Source organism: Harpia harpyja, chromosome 2 (genome assembly GCF_026419915.1).
Source record: "Harpia harpyja isolate bHarHar1 chromosome 2, bHarHar1 primary haplotype, whole genome shotgun sequence".
NCBI classification, from domain to species: Eukaryota; Metazoa; Chordata; class Aves; order Accipitriformes; family Accipitridae; genus Harpia; species Harpia harpyja.
In genome coordinates this window covers 5,251,765-5,270,051 of record NC_068941.1, presented here as the reverse complement: position 1 = coordinate 5,270,051, position 18,287 = coordinate 5,251,765, and positions in this window count along the sequence as shown.

Below are 18,287 nucleotides of genomic sequence, written 5' to 3'. Positions count from 1 at the left end.
AATTGTAAAGTTGATTTGTAATCTTTTGTCCCATTGGATTTGTATGAGTGGGTAACTCTTTGGACAAAGCACTGAGAAATTACTTACAAGTCTTTCCAGGGAAATTTCTTTCCCACATGGACACACCTTTTAGTGGAGCTGAGGTTAAGAATACGTTTTAATAAGATACAGCATAGTTCCCATGCTGCACTTTGGCTCCATTGTGTCGCCTCCTCTCGCTGTGCACATCCTAGAAGAGGCTGGCTCTCCTTGTTCCCTCCCGTACTGAACAGTTCAGAGGGGAAATAACACTCAAGGTCAGGTTGGAGGGGTCTCTGAGCAACCTCATCTAATTGAAGATGTCCCTGCTCATTGCAGGGCGGGGTTGGACTAGATGGCCTTTAAAGGTCCCTTCCAACCCCAACTATTCGATGATTCTATGATTTCTCTCAACCTGCTGGTTATACTTTTTTTAATACAGCCTAGGATACCGTTGGCTGTCTTTGCCATCAGGGTACAATGCTGATTCATGTTCAATTCTTTATTGACCAGCACTCCCAGACAATTTTCTGCAAAGCTGCCCTCTAGCTGGTTGGCCATGTCATGTTGCATGGGGTTATTCTGTCCCAGATACAGCACTGTGCATTTGCTTTTGTTGAACTTTGAGGGTTTTGTGAGTTTGTTTCTCCAGGCTGTTACAATCGCTCTGAATTGCCTTATCCTCGGGAGTGTTGGTGACCATCTCTGCCCTTTTGGTATCATCTGCCAACTTGCTGGGAGTGTGCTCTGCCGCATTGTGCAGGCCATTAATAGCGATGTTAAATGGTATTGGTGCCAGTATTGATCCCTGAGGGATGCCATTACTAACTGGACGCCAGCTGGAGTTCATATAGCTGATCACAACCCTTGGAGTCCAGCTGTCCAGGCAATTTTCCACCCACCTTATAGTCTGCTTATCCCGTTGATATCTCACTGATTTGGTTAAATGATACTTTGGAAGACCACGTCTGACGTCTGATGCTGGTGCTGGTGACTGTGCATTATAGCTATGGAGTAACAAGCTATCAGAGTTAATGTTCTTCTGTAAATAACAAGAGTCTCTTCCTGGCAATGAGGGATCTGTGTTTTAACAGAGGTAATTAACTGGTGGTGGTGTAAAGGAGCAATATGCAGAATGCGTCACAGAGAAGTCATTTAAGCAGGGACTATACATGATTAATTCTTAAAACTAAAATAAATTGGTTTTTTGTTTTGAAGGAAAAAGATTCCTAATGCCATTTTGAGTGTTGCAACAGAACAGATAAAAAGAAATTGCTTTGTTGCTTGTGACCGCTACGGAAAGGAACATTTGTGCACATTGTCATTTCTTGTACGTGTACCCCCAGATTTTCATTAGTTTGGCAGCTGTCCTAGTGAAAGCAAGTGTGTTTTAATAAGTATTTGAAAGGTAATCAAGCACAGAACCATTTCAGTAGAACTCTGTTGGTTTAGTTTTATTGAGGTTTGGGGATGACTTGCAAAAGCTGAAAATTGTCTCCTTGGGGAGCTAGTAATTTGACAATTTAGATTCTAGGGAGATTCAGCACTCGATGTGAAGGACCTAATGCAGCTTTCAGGACCAGAAATTCTTAACATACAACTGGTTATCCTTGAAACAAAAACATTTTAAATCTCTTCTGTGGACAGGAGTTGCTTTTGTGTTATTTCACATAACCCATTAAAAATTTCATGCCTGGAGAAAACACATAGTGCTGTGTTATTTCTTTGATACAGTTCTTTGGAATAGCTTTTCCACCATTTTATGAAGCTGCCTACAGAAATGTAATAGCCACCTGAAAAGTTCTCAAAGGCAAATCAGTGTAGACCTCTACCTCCTGTGTAGAGATTGGTGGTGAGTCATTAGTCAAGTAGCTGATTATACATGAGGTTGAAAACAGAATGTTAACTGTTTTGCAGCTGGATGTATTGATAGAATCAAAGTATAGCATGCCTTAAGCTAGCAAATGAATTAAAATTCTCACCTGGAATGTATTTGTTGAATTGTTATGCTAATGCTGCAATAATAATTATGATGGCCAAAATAGCTGACTACTGAACAAACTAACACCTGATTTTTATCTGATTTTTTATCTTTAGTGTAGTGAACAGATTTTTAAGAACTATGCTTTCTCTCATAGCTGAAGAATGTGTGGTTCATACTAACAGGGTGATTCTTATTATCGCTTTGGTTTTGTAGAAGAATAGTTTCATCTCAAGATGAGTTTCCTCACCCTCATTTTCATTCGTATTTTATGTATTATTGCCTGACAGGTTGACCTTTTCAGGTTGCATGCTGTGAAATGTTGCTACTAAGGATAGTTGATATCAAAACAGGTTCTTTCCTAGCTCTTATTAAAAGTATTGGAAGATGAAAGATTTCTAATTAAGCTACAGAACTGTGTATTATTAGAAACTTGTACTTTAAAAAAGAACAGATACTTCTTCCCTTCCTGTATCTAGAAAGACAGTTAGTGCCAATTGAACTTCTGAAATCATATGTAGAGTTCACGAGTGGTCACCACAAATGGTATTCAATTTTGAAAAATGTCATTTTTGTTAGAAATTGTTTTGCTTTAATAATACAAGCTTATATCCCAAACTAGGAAAATTAGGTATGTCCTTGCACATCTGCATTTGTTTTATATTAACCATGGGGTTGAGTTTCCCATCTTTTTAGCCCAACTACGTCAAATATCAGTTTTATATACTTGCTGGCTTGTTATTTATCTTTTTAAATGGTATATCTTAGGAATGTAACTCGATGTTATTGTGAACTGTGAAAACAATTTTTTTTTTTAATTTGTCTTCATTTGATTAACTGATTTCTGTGAAAGGATGGGGAGGTTTTTGTGTTCTAAGATGTAAGATAAGATAAAAGGAAATGTCCAGAGACCACTTATAGGCAAAAATATTTTTTTAATGTTTCTCAACAATATAGTAGTTATTCTCAATAATCAAGGCTGTTCTGAGGTGAGGAACACCTCCCTCTTATTTGCAGTCAAAGACAAGGCTGATCGAGTTTTGTTTTCCCTTAAGGTTATATAGAAAGCTTGCAACTAAGCTTGGAGGATCTAAACCCCAGACACTAATGACAACCCAGTATCCTTTATTCTATGATACCCTCCTAGAAAAAGGTAAACACACTTATTTTTATTTTTTTTTTAACAGTTAAAAACTGACCATACATTCAGGTAAGTTCTAGGAGGAAGCTATCTGTGTGGAAAAAAAAAAAAAAATTGTCTTTACAGGAAAATTTTTAGTACATTTAAATCTTATGTATTAGTTTATGCAGAAAATCCACTGATCCTCTAAAGGAACTGACTATTACAGTGTTTTAAAGTAACTCATCATTTTAAAGTATATTTTTATTTCAGGTATTACCCTAATACACTCAATAATTTTAATTCTGTCCATCTGAAATCCCTAAGATATTAGAAGCAAATTTTTTTTGTATAAATGAAAGTCTAACTACCCAGTTAATAGCCGATAACTAGCACAAATTAGGAAATTCTTTTTATACCAGAAAAACAGCCTTTATATTTCTTGTTCTGTTTTCATCTTGTTTATGGTAAATCTTCAAAGACTAAACCTTCTCTTCAAGTGTTCAGTAATAAAACACAGGTAACTTTTTTTTTCTTGAGTTAGACCAAAGCTTTTAACAAGCTTTAATAGTAATATGAAGGCAGTTTTGCCTCTCCCCATTTTCCTAGCAAATGTAAATCTATTAAGACTGGCAGATTTATCAGCAGTAATTTTTATTTGTAATTATCGAAATAAACTACTTACTTATCTTGGCCATTTTTTTTTTTTTAGCATCTGACCAGTTGTATTTTATAAATAACAACCATAGAGACTTTGCATCACTTTTTCTTAATTGAAACTGCATACATTTATGGTTATAATTTAGTTTGGATCTTTGTGACAGGAGCTTTGTAGCTGCCTTGAGTACAAACATAACATGACAGAGAAGACAAAATGTGGTTTAAATAGATAGCAGCTCTGTGATTACAGCCTGGCAAGCAACTGAGTAGTGCACAACAGCATTCTTCCCCAACTCATGTTTGATACTGTTTTTTAGGGGTCACTGAAGTCAGACTTCCTTCTTGCCACTTGGCCCCAGTCTACCTGCAGTCCTGCAGTCTTCTCTTTCACAGGACGTGTGAGGTAAGCTGATACAGTACAATACTAGAAACTAAAAACCTCAAACTTCTTCTATCCAGCTTTAGGAGGGTATCTTCTAATGTTGTAATTTACTGGAGGGTGGACTCTCTTGTGCAGCAAGTGCCTACACAGAAAATCCCACTGACACTGAGGAAAGAAAATAATATACACATTTGGCAGTGAAGCTTTTTTCCTTCCTTTCCAACTCCAAAGAAAAAAGGGTGACAACTATGAGGGAAAAGCAAAGCATGTAAGTCATCCTCTAGTCCTGGAGTTAGTGGAGTCTGTGATGATAAGAGCATAACGCTGGGGAGCAAGGTATAAACACTTCCTCTTTGGTGAATTTCCCCTCCTCTGTGCATTGCTGGTGAGACTTCTTTTCTTGAGGGTGGAAGGCAAAGTCTAGCAAATGCATGGCAGGGAGCACATTTTTACATCTTCAGTATTTCTTGAACCTCAACAGCAAGCTAGACGTCACTATTTTTTCTGTCTTTCATAATCTTTTGCTTTCCTTTTCCCAATATTTTTCTTTTTCAGTGTTATTCTGCAGATTTGCCCTCCGTACTCTGTGCATGTCCTGTATAGCTTGTGAGTCTTTACAAACCTTTGATTTCTTTTTACATTGCTTTGCTCATCTACCTGGTCTGTCTTCTCCTTTTAGTATTTTTTTGTTCCATGCCATTCATAACCCTGTTCTTTTTCCTTTGAAGATTCTTCATTTCCTTTCTGTGTCCTTCTTAGTACCTTTAAACATTTCTTTGAAGCTGATGCTGCTTGCTTTCATCCAGTGTAGAATTCAGTCCTCGTTTCTCTGCTTTCATTCCTAATTGATGGAATCCATTCTTATAGATTTTTACAAACCTAAACATTTTAGCAATGTATCTCAGCAGGTAGATAAAAGGAAAAAAAACCAGCATTAGTTGTCTATTATTAATTCTTACAAACTGTGGACCGGATTGTTCTCTAGGATATATGGAGCTAATAAAAGATCTGAGGGAAGTTTTTGACTCCAAAACGCAAGCAATTATGAGAAATGCAAGATTTAATGTGTAACATATATGGACTAAATTTACAAGAAAATCCTTATTAAATTTGACTTCACAGTTTTGCATATTCCTTTACTTTCATTGTCAAATTGGCAGATAACTGAAGTCTATAAACAAAAAAAACTGTAAGGGAAAATGAATAGAAAAAAAGATGTTTGGTATTTATAACAATAAATTGAGGCCTCTCGGTGGTGGTACCAGGTGGCAGGTTACAATTCTGCAATTATGTTATGGAATTTATTTCCACAAGATCGCAGTTCAAAACGGCAACAAACAATTTAACTGAAGAAAACTGATGAGTACCTATTACATATAGCGGTGTGGAAACAGTCTGTGACTCAGAAGAGCTCCAAACTCTGAATGATTGTTGAAGTCAGAAGAATACTCAGGGAGGGGTTGACGCTGTGTTTGGCCTTTCTTCATGTGTAGCCAGTTTCCTCTTCGGGCTAAACTGATATGGCCACTCTGAAGTTTACAAAAAACCATGGATTAAGTCATACACAGTCGTCAGCACAGAGAAGTATTTTTGTTTGAAAGCTTAAATTGTTACTTCCTCTTGAAAAATAAGCGTGATGAGTGAGTGACTGGAACTCTAACTGTCTCAGTGCAATCATCTGGCTTCAGGCCATACTTCTTCTAGCCACGCAGAGGCTCTCTTGCTTTTCTATCACAGCTCTGAGAAGCTTTCTTTGACTCATGGAGCAGGAGATGCAGACTTGACTGTCAGACCACCAAGTCACTGACAAACTTTTTCATATACCGAACGCAGGGACTCTCAAGTCAGAAAATGTTAGATGCATTTAAACACTTTTTCAGGATTTGAAGGCTTCTTAGCTAGATTCTAGGTATTTAAACACTCTTTGTATACAAGCCACAGCTCTATTACAGCTTACAGCCATTTCATCAAGCTTTTCAAAATACTTTGAAAACTTTTCAAAATGACAAACAGTAGAAATCTTACGGTGACAAAGGTCTGATCTTCCAGTGGGCTCTGGTGGAATTTTGTCTTTCTTCTACAGTAGCTACCTGAAAGTAGATGGACATCCTGAATTAATTCCCATGGTATTCACAAAGTCTGTCCAATGATACCTTCTAGTGGAGGTAGAATATTGTTTATGCTGCATTTTTCTTAATAGTTCATGTCACTTAAGGTATGATAGCTTTTCTTAATGAACAAATATTCATTTTAGAAAAAAGCAAGTAAAATGATATGCTTAATGCTGTCTTCCAGATTTGTGTTTATAATGTTTGGGGCTTGAAAGGCTGACATTAAATTTTTTTTTTTTTTTTCCAATAAGAAAAGAAGCTCCATTAAACCAAACGGTGCTTAAAAGGAGTATTCTAGAAAGCAGAGTATCAGGGATGCTAATATCCAGGGAAGCTGAGGGACTAATGCTGTTCCATATGAAGACTTAATCAGTTATGACAGCTGTGCTCCCTCCGCAATCAAGGGGACTTGAAAGAGAAAAGGTCAGGTTTAGTATCAGAAGGCAGTGCTGGATGAAGTACTATGGAAAAGGAGCAGTTTTTATCTTTTTGGACATTTCATTACTTTATTAAGCTGTAGGGCTTCCTGACATTTCTGCTTCCCCTACTCTCCCCTCCCTGCCCCCTGCTCCGGTTTCCCTCTAATAGACAGTGGGTCTTTGCCATGTAATTTTCTTTGGTTTTCTTTCTTTGCTAATTACGAACTTTTAAAATATGTAATCTTTCTATAAACTTCATCACAACTGCAGCTTATTGCACAATGTTGTTCCTGATAACATTTAAATTTCTAGTGGCTTGATTGAATGTGGGAAGGTAATCTAATGCTCCTTGACATAAAGACCAAAGTTTTTTAAAACTGCTGTATCAAATTTTAAAGTAGAAATTTATTTTTATTTTATTCATAAAAATACATAAACTTTATTACATAAATTTCATATTTGAAAAGTCAAATTGATAATTAAAAATCTTTTACATGTATATAAGAATTAAAAGCTAGATCAACAGAGGGTACTTAGTCACTCTGTTGTTGAGTTTTCTGACTGTAATTATTAACTATCTACTGATCGAAGGGAGTTCATAGTCTTCAAGACAATATCGAAGGAGAGATGAAAGCAAGGATGGAAGCTTGAGCACTAAGGTAGGAGCTAAAAAATTAGTAAGGACATACTGTAAAATCTGTCACTTTCTACCACACAGAAAACTTTCTTTATTTGGCACTGTATTCTGAAACTTCTTCCTGGAGGTCAGTGTCTCTTCCACAAATCAGAAAGAAGTCCATTTTTTCTCCCAAAACTGCACTAAGAAAGAGAAGTGGACTTTTTACTTAATAATTTTGTGCTTATCTGGAACACTGCACATTGGCAGTAGAGAGCATTGAAGTGTTTGGAGCCAAGACAGAACTCTAGACTTTGCCTACTTCTTGAGATTGCTATAGCACGATTAGAAAATGAATTGTATGTCCCTTACACTCTTTTACCGACTTGATGGTTATTTAGTTCATTATAAAATAGAGTCACTTTCACAGGAGTGAGGGAGGGAGTTGAGCATTATCTTCTGGGCTGTGGATGAGTCATCTCACATTCCTTGTTGTATACAAGGAATACTGATCTGATTTCTTTTTTTTTCCAGCTATAGATTATGTACCTCCTGATGCATTTAGAGATGCTTTGAGAACATACCTTAGATTGTATCACCAGCAGATTTCAAACCCATTTTGTGAATACTAGCAAGGTGTAGGAATGAGGTAAGTCACTGAACAGCCATTTAGCAAGCTTGAAGCACTTTGGGTGTGACCAAAATGAAAAATTTAGATACCTGATAACTTTTTTTCAGGTATGAATACCCAGAGATCATGAGCAGTTTCCACTCATAGTAATGCATTCTCAGCTGCTATCTAAGCCTAAAATTTGGATTTATGATTAAGCTGACTTATGAGTATATTCTACCCAAGTTACCTTATGTATCTAATTCAAAGAAGATGATAAAATATCTTCCAGATATTTTAAGACCTCTAACTTGCTATCTGTATTGATGTAACTAATTATATGTATTCCTGATTACTGATTATACTGTCACATAAGTGACAGGTTATACTTTGAACTGCAATATCGGGTAAATCCTATGTGAACTATCCCAGCAGAAATAGATCCATTTCAATATTTTAAAGCAGTTCCTACGAAGAAGTAGGTACAGCAGACGTGTGTCACAGTTCAAAAGTAATGCAATTCAGTGCAGTAAACTCTCTTCTAGCATTTGAGTTTTCAAAAGGAGAAATTAAGCAGTTCATTTTGATGAATTCCATTAGCTGAGGTAAATCATCAACACCTTCCTTCTGAACTAGGTATTTATTGCACTAGGCAAAGGATTTTTAAGGCTAGCCACAGTTTTCTTTGAAAAAGAATGCAATGTAGGTTGTATTAACACAATTTTATGATTCTGATGTGAAGTGGTGGACAACTCTAGTCTTCTTTAAATGAACAAAAAATACCTGCATGTGTGAAGGACACAACAAATGAGAAAGTCTGACAGCATTTGAAAGAGACCAGCATTTTTGTGTATACAAATAAACTTCTGTGGCAACTTGAGTGTCTTCTAGAGAGCAGTGCTTTAGGCTTTGCTTTGCTTAGACAGTAAGTAGGATTTAATGCCATGAAAAAAATTCCCAGTGCTGAGGCAAACAGTTGATACAAAACTGACTACTGCATGAGCATCACAGGGATTCTGTTTTGCTTTTCTCTGAAGCACAGGCAAGATAGCAGACTTTGTGCACCAGTGATCTGATAGGGTATAGCAAATCTCGTCTTCCTTTGAAAGTTTTCTGCATGCATGGCTATCAGAATGAAGAGATTTTAAAGAGCTATATAGGTGCTAGGGTTTTTATCTCTTATTTCAGCTCTCTAATGTAGAGGTAAATTATTTTCCTCGAAGGAGAGAGGTTCCATATGTAAAGTTGAGCATGTTAAATGATGTTCTCTCAGATCTAAATCACTGTTGGAGTACAGGAAGATGGGCTGAGTCACAAAGTCAATTTTTGTGTGAAATTTAAAGGCAGCATGAGTATGCCTGCATGCTTGATACTAAGCAAGCTATTGCCATCTGATCAGAAAAGCTGGCTTCCATAGACAGCTCGAGGAGAAGGAAACAGAAGCAAGTGAAAACTGGAACAGCTACAGAAAAAAAGGGTGAAGTCTTGGACATTATTGGGCAGAAAAGAACATCCAAATGCTTCCTGTATGGAATAGTAGGGCTTGTTACCGCATAGTCTGTAATCAGAGGAAGAGAAAAGGGAAGGCAGATTGGTGTTTCTTGCTGTTGCTAGTGTGTCCCTGGAAGAATGGCTTATGGTTTGCAGACGTGCTTATAAGAAGCAGTCTAGAAAGAGTAAGTCAGTCAGTCATGAAATCTACATGTTTCCCTACTCTATCTCAATTTGTAACTCTCCATAATTTCTACAGCTGTACGGAGATAATAGTGTAGGAAGGGTTTTGAGCAAGTTATTACAAATAATAGTCTGATATATACAGAAAACAAAACTATTAATTCCACAAATTTGCTCATCTTGATTCTGTTCTATGTAGTCTGGATTACTTTAACTCATGTACGTCTTTTATAAAGATTATAGGCATCCCAATATTCAAAGATTCTGAGAATATGCAAGGTATGGAGTTTGAATCAAGCAATGTTTACATAAAGGTTTAATGTTATGGAGCTCTTTAGGATAAAGCTGTGAGTACACAAACAAGCCTGGTAATTCGGGTAACCTATGAATTTAAAAATGGAAGGTCATACCTTCCAAACCATCCTCACACTATATTAAAACAAACAAACAAACAAAAACCCAAAACCACAACCATCCCACCCAACTCAAAAATTCAAAGTACAGTAGCCTTGGCAAGTAAGTGTTTAGATGTCTAAAAGACTAATACCGAAACACCTATTGTTTCTGCTGGAATATATGCTATTCTAGTTTACTAGTGCTGGAGTGTGCTGTTTTGTCAGTCCGTGAACTCATATTCTATACAGTATCATTCTTCAGAAGCGCATTTCACTTTTACAGTCCCTCTGTTTTCCCACTTCTGAATTAATGGTTTTCTCCATGCCTTTTTTATGGGGAATTCTTGGTGATAAAAATAATAGATGGTACATAATGTCTTATGTTTCTGATTGGTTTTTTGTTCTAGTTTTTAAATAATTACCTTTTGTTTCCATCCTGTGGAGAAACAGTTTTACAGTTTCAGTGGGTTTTTTTCCTATTGCTAATCCTATTCAGGCCCTAAATTAGGAAAAAACCCCCAAACAGTTTCAAGGAAAATATTTTGTGTTCTTACTTACCCTTAAATTAATTAAAATATGGTTATATTGTTCTCTGTTCAGTTTCTTAATTAATTTAATTTTGTAGAGTTTAGAAATGTCTTAATGTGAAATAGGTAGTTAAGACTGCCTGCTTTCCTGTGTTTAAGTGCTGGGTGAGTATCACTGGCTTGGTGTAGAGATTTGCTTTTAAACAACTCTTGTTCCTTATAAAGTCTATCTTTTTAGCTTGTTTGTAGTTTTGTTAGAACATTAATAGGAAGGGGATTATTCTGGAATATTTCTCATCTGAGCTGAATTTGTATCCTTTTGTATCCTAGAGCTCAACAGAGAATGTTCCTTGTTTTTCTAAAGGCATGAAGGACACTGGGAACTCCTCATAGACTCTTTTACTTTCATTTCTGTTTGGCTTCGTGAAATGCTTAACACAGTAGAGCTGGAGCTCTGAAGTGCAGGGACATTGCAGGAGGATGAATAATAAATAATTTATATAACTTGAACTGTTTCAAATCTAACATAGCATGGAGCTTAACATTAGAAACAAATTTATCCCTAATTCTAAGTATAATGGCACTCTTAGAAAGTTTTGCTGTTGAAGAGCTCCAGACTAAGATGTGTAAGGGTTTATGTGGATGATAAGCAGTTTGTGAGACTTGGCCTTCGTCCTGTGGGCAGTCCTACAGTATTATGCAGGAGTGTTAAGAGGTAGATGGATGTGGAATTTAATAAGGATTTGGAAGATTAGTAGATTTGTTGCAGGGGGAGGGAAGTCTTCTAAAGTCATGGAGCCATTATTAGATAAGGTACTGGAATAGCCTCCGAAAAAGAGTGTTGCTGTTGCATATATTTTTCCTGGAACTCAGCTGATGCACACAAGATTTGCTATGACTAATAGGATTGCAACAAAACAGAATACAGACATTTTTCTTGTAATTTAGTGAGGCATCTTTTGATCCATGATCATCCCTGAGCTGAGGGCTCACTGTGCAAGGCTGAAAGTGAATGACATGCTCTAAAAAGATTTTGGTCTTTGTGATTTTTGGAAGGTGGGTAGAACATAATTCCTTTGCTCATTGGGACTGCATATTTTAGTTTTGTCTCACTCCTGTGTTTCTAGGCAGTGTTAAAAAGGAGTTATTTCCCTCAAGTTTGATGGCAGCAGAGACTCGACCGGTTAGTATGGATCTATGTAACGTTTGTAAAAAAAAAAAAAAAAAAAAAAAAAAAAAAAATTGTCTGACTACCTTTTAGACAACCCAATAAGCAATCTTAACAGAAAAGGAAGAAACTAAACTTCCGTCTTCATTTCAGAGACCATTCCTCCAGAATAACGGTAAAGCACACTGTTGGATATGGTAAACCATGGAAGCTTCTTGGGCTATTCTCACAACTTTTGAGGATAAAAAGAAAAGCTCATTCAAGAGTACTGTATTACACTTAAGGCCTTGTTAAGGGAAATGGGCAAACACTGTATATACAAAGAAAGAATTTATTGCTAATCTAATTAAAGTCTTAACAATCTATTAAATACAACAACTATTGTTATTAACAATCCAATTACAATGTTAGTAGCACTCCCAGATCAGGCCTAGCTATTAAAGCAGGAACTTGCATGGCAAGTATATTCAGAGCTTTTTCAGCTGTGTTCACTGGTGACATGCATTTATAGCGAGGGTCATGTTTTGTGGCAATCACAGCTCTTCCTATTCTGCCTGTTTTCCCATACTGGATACATACCCAACACACCTCATTCTGATCCTTACCACTGACTACATCAAGTTACCTATCTTCTGCTCAGTGCCTTTGCTTTCTTGTCAGATGGAATCACTGAAATGGAAAACATAGGCAAAAGATGGTCTTATGTAGTTTACTTCATTAATACGTTTTGGCAATTTTTAAAATCTGCTTTACGCTTTTATCTTAGGCTGAATACTAGTGCTGGAATATATCTAAGGTAGTAAATCTAGATGGAAATGCTGTACTGAACATAATGTAAATATGTTTAGAAGAACATTCATTGCCACACTTCTATGGAAAATGATTAAGTTCAGCCCATGAAACAATATGCCTGATTATGCTAATTAGTACCTGTTGTTTGTAATGTTTAGTAACTCTGTTTTGTTTTGTTTTGTTTTTTCTCCACTCCCCCCCCCCCCCCCCCCAACTTTGAAAGAACACTTGGCTGTCTAGTATGGTCATGCAGTTACTGCAATTTCATGTCGCCATGATGGGGCATGCACAAATGACCAGTTCAACATTTAACTCCCCATTTATGGATGTGCCTATTACAACCTGTTGTTATGGTGATGTCAATTTGGCACGAGTACACATCTATTTAAAAAAATCGTTAGCAGAGCTGTTAAGGTTTTCAGAACACTTCCTTTTGCTGGATCCGACGTTGAAAGCTTTCACGAAATCTAATGATGAGCTACCTTTCATGTGAGAGAATTTCTTACACTGAAAAGGGAAAGCTTTAGTGTTTCTCTCACACACAAGGAGATTCTCTCTGGCAGAATTTCATGGTGTCTGAATTAGTTCTTTAACACAGCAGCATTCATTCTGATAAATTCATTGTTTCTGTATTCCTCAGGTAGATTATGAACCCTGGCATTATACTGGTGGCTTTCGTTTTCCTGGAGCAGCAACACAACTTACCCCTGTCAGAGAGGTTACAGCAGAACAGAACCATGAGTGGTTTTGTCATGGTCCTCCATACAGGCATAGGAAAATCTTTAATAGCTCGCATCCCATTTTCTAATGCAGCCCAAAACAACCTTGTCTCATCACAACAGCAGATGTTTTCTTCATTGAAGTCCTATAGATGACCACACAAAGCCTCTTTTCTCCATGCTTGGTAAGTATCAAGGTCGGCATCTGCTTTTTCATCATTGGTTTAGCAAAACATTGCTAAATCATGCTCCAGTTACAGTTTATCTGTCGCTCTTGCTACCCCATTGAACAGAAGGAGCACTTCAATGTCTGTCTTCTCTTTTCCAGGATTATTAGCAGCATCTATGAGCTTTAACTAATTCTTATGATGTATTTCAGTAGTCTCAAATGTTTCGCTTTTTGTTGAGAACATAAAGCAGCCATAAAGTTATTGTTTAACCCCCATGTATATCTTTTAGAAACCGAAGCAGTCAGGCTTGTTAATGTTGTGTGACAGGTAGCAGTAAACCACAGTTCTAATTTTTAATTCCCTTAAAAATTTTTATATATGTTTATTTATTTATTTATTTATTTAAGAAAATTACCGAAGTCCATTCTTGTAACTGGTGTCTTGCTTTTGCAGTAGATTAAGAGAATTATTTTAAGTTTATCCACTCAGAGTATAGCTAATTATTATTAGGATAAAGTTTTCAGTGTATTTGTGTTTTTATCTCTGATTCAGAATCCAAGTAGTGAAAATGATATCACCGACTGTGTCAGTTATTTGTATGATTCAGTATTGAACCAACAGGCTAACAAAATCATTTTACCTTGGTCCTCCACTTCTTAGTATGAGTCTCTAATTCCTTTAATGAACTTTAACCAGACAAGCAGAGCTAGCTTACTGAGACTAACATCTTCTGTCCCTTTACATTTGTTACCTTCTGTGAAACTGTGAAGAGGTGCTGTGGCAACTCCAGTCTGCTTTAGGCCTCTCTTAATTGATTTTCTGTGAATTTTAATGATAAAGCTTCTCAGATTGCTAGTCTGAGTCGTAAATGGATCTGGGATGATCACTACATGCTTCATTCTTTCTTAACATGATACTGTCCCCAGTGGACCTGCTTGAATTAACACAGAGACTTCAAATTCCCATTAGTTGCTGACAGCTTCATGTTAAGAAGTCCTCTTCATTTAGGACCAAAGATACCAGACTCAAGGCACAAAAGATGGTTCTCATTCCAAACTCTAAGAAAAGGACTATTAGCATAGAGGGAAAAAGGTCTTGTCTTAGACTGAGCCAGACAAGTTAGCGTCTAGCTCTAGTTGGGGATTCTAGTTGTCTGAAGTGCTGTGTGCCTCTGGAGTAGTCCAAATGGCCCTTCCCTGCTTGAATAGATCACATGAATGTAAGTGGGACTCTGCTGGTACAAAAGACTGATCATAAATCCTTGCCTGGGAGAGGTAGTGAATGAGCAGGGTCTCCAGAGGTCGGAGTCATGGTGGTACTTGGCTCTCTTCCCTGGACATGCAGTGGAATCACTTAGCCTCCTGTTTATCACGCTGGAAACACCCTCTGGTAGGTCCCCGGATTATGGAGTACACCTCAACTTGCTCTATTCCCCACTAGCATCCATGTAGAGTCAGAAAGGCCGGTTATTCATCTCATCACTGTAACCCTTATGCTTTAGCAGGCCTAAGAAAACTTAATACATTTTTTTTCTCCTCCCTGGCTTTCCAAACAGTTTCCCAGCTGGTTGCCTGTAAAACTTCGGCCATCCTGGGCATATGGTTTTGTATGTATTTATATCTAGTTGCTCTGAAACATCAGGAGGCATTCCAACTATAATGTGGCTGGGTAGCTGGAAAACAAGACCATAAGAGATTTATAAAGAAGTCATGTGCAGCTGGCTGCCAGCCTTATTTTCAAGCATCTTTTTTTTCCTCTGCATGTATTGGAAGTCAAGATGTCCATTAGAAAAGATTGCCTTTTAAAAACAACCAACCCCCCTCGCCCCGCCCCCCAAAAACACAAACCAAAACCCCAACCAAACAAAATCCTGAAAACCCTAAACCAGGATATTCTGAGAATGTGTTGTTATTGTTTCTTTGTTATAACCAGACTGTATTTAGCATGAATTTAAATATGTTTTATTGGAGGATTGATGGATGAAAAAAATGTAAAATCTGAATGCATAAAAGAAAAAGGCACAGAAAAATCTAATTATCTTCCCTTCCAGCCCACAATCCCCAACTAATTGGTGTATAAAGCTGGATTGGCATGAAGAAAGAAATTTCAGAACATAGCGGTTTCCTGATGTTGAAGAAGGGAGGGGGGGGGGAAACCCACTTTGATGTCTACATATTAGAGTTCCTATGAAGAAAGGGTTTTAATTCCAAAGGGGAAAACTAGGGGCTGTATTTTGCCCTTAAATACTTTCAGCAGGAAATCTTTTCTTAGGACAGAGCACCATGCAGATTTAATTGTTTATTTATAACTGCTGAAGGTGTTCAGTTCCGTAATACTGGCCTACCACTCATTTGAAGGTTACAATAAAAGCTTCCCTTTTGAACAGAATGGCTATTCAGTAGATGGAATAGTAAAGGTTCTATTAAAAGCAGGAGACAAAAAAATGAGTAGTTTTTTTGACCTACTGCTACATCTTACAAGCATTCTCCATCTCCCACGCCACAGTCCGTCCCCCCCATGCTAACATAAGTAGTTTAGATGAATAATGTTTTGATATTGCAAACGATCTATGTTCAGTTGAAGTACAAATGAACATTACATCAACTTTGGTAATGTGCTCAAACATCCTTATTGGGGTTAGAGGATGCAACTGTGTGAGCAGTTCAACTTTGCAGTGGAATATAGTCCCTAGATAAGCCTGACCCCAAACTTGTAGGTGTTCCTAAATACCTTTTTGCTTATTTCAGTTAACATCCCTTCTGGATTCTGTTTCTGTTGAACAGCTGATGGGAGATAATTAACAGATAACAGATAATTTCTCTCCACCAGACTTGCAAAGGAGGAAGTAGCCAAAACGCAACCTCCTGTGGACAGGCTGGATTTTCTCATTTCTGGCTCTTCATGTCCAAAGTCAGCACTGCCAAACTTCTGTTAAGAATCCTTCCAACCTTATCTCTAATCTAATAGACCAAGTACTAACCTTTCTGAAATGTTACCTTTCCACTTAAAAATTAAGGAAATAATATGAACCCTCCTCAAAACCTGAAAGCCTACGGACTTTATTATCGGTACTGTCGACTTTATTCAACTAGAATTAGATAGATAGGGTAAGTGGATGGGGAAATGGTGTTCAGAAAGGTTAAATGAAGTTAATAGAAAGCAGTGTGCTTCAGCAGTCAAAAGATCTGGATTATTGTAGTGATGTTACTAAAATGTTTACTATGTCCTTAACAGACAGGTCTGTTAATCTCTCTAAAACTTTATTCCTCATCTATAAAATTGAATATTTAACTGCTTTGTCATCTTGACTCATTGCTAAAGGATAGCATGAAGGATAGGAAACTATGGATATATGAATAGATACACAATTCTTCCTTAAGCTCATAATATATTTACTAGGTCTTTTTTTCCTCCTCATTTGTAATACAAGGATCACAATATAGGATCATTTTAGGTTCCTTAAATTATGACTTTACCAGAGAAGCCAGAAAGAAAAAATACTGTAGATGATATTTCATAATATTTCAGGCTGGGTTAACAGCAGTGAAAATCTGGATCTTGAGTGCACAGACATGCCTCTAAGGAGCTGAGTTTTGAGGTCTAGGATCAAGTGCCTAAAATATATGTCTACACTTTGCTATGTTCTAAGGGCATCCATTCAACAAAATATTCTTCAACCCTTTCCCTCTTCACCATAAATTCTGGGCCTTTCAAACAGTTTGAGGTTTTGTGGTTTTTGTTGGTTTTTTGTTGTGTTTGGGCTTGGGTTTTTTTGTTTTGTTTTGTTGGGTTTTTTTAAGCAGTCTGTAGTGTTTTTGCAGAACAGAAATTAAATTGATGGAAAATTGCATTATTTGCTAGCATTTTCATTCTGCACCTATACCAGTATCCAATGTTTGGGTCAGATTGTTTTCAAGCAGTTAACTGTCTAACTGACTGAATGCTCAAGTATAATCAGGCTGATTGTGTCCAAGCAGTTGAAAGTTCAATGCACAGTGAGAAATAAGATAGCAATTATTATTTAAATTCCTTTACATGAACCACAGGAGGTGCTTGTGCTCAGCACTGGAGTCCTGGATAATTTGTATCATCAGCACAGTTCTGGTTTTAGTTTCCTATATGTGTTTTGGAAAAAATTCAGCATGGAAATGACTGAAGTCAATTTTTAAGTTAATCCTCAGAATGCTGTGAGTTAGGAGTAGGAGATGCGTGTGATTTCAGACTTATAAAACAAATAAAAGTCAAGTAGTTAAAATTCTGAGCTTTGAAAATGCAAATGCTTATCCCAGGTATTCATTAAAACCAGATTCTAGTATAGCCCAAAGATTAAAAATGAACCTTGGCAAAGCAAACTGATTTGCAGCTAAGACACAGAAAGAAAGCATAGTGGATATAGTAATGTTTTCTTCTTTCTTCATTAGGGTAGACTAAACTTTTGCCTCTTATGTATCATATGATACTCACGTTGCACCTCTTACTACATTTTGAAGGTGTTGCCATCCAAAAAATTTTGTGTGTGGAATGGTGGGGAGATGGGGAAGTACAGGACTCTTGTATCCAAAACAGAGAGCCTGGGAAAGAGGCAGCTTGTGAATTCTAATTGGTAACAATGCAAAAGGCTTGGAAGGTGTCTGCATATTAAAACCGTGGGATTACCTCAGGCTTTTTAAAAACTTTGTTTTATTGGCCTTTGAATATATGTGATTTTTCAATATGTGGTATATGTATCTTTGTAATCCTTAGTCTTTTATCTTTAAAACATATGTTCTTAAGATGGCTCTTTTGTAACGGTACATATGTATTTGGTGCAAGGAATATGTTATCAAAATCAGTAATTTGACATTTTAAAATTATTGTCTTTGTTTTCTAGAAAATGCGTGCAGACAGAAGAGGTAAAATCTTGCAGGCCTTATCAGGTATAACTG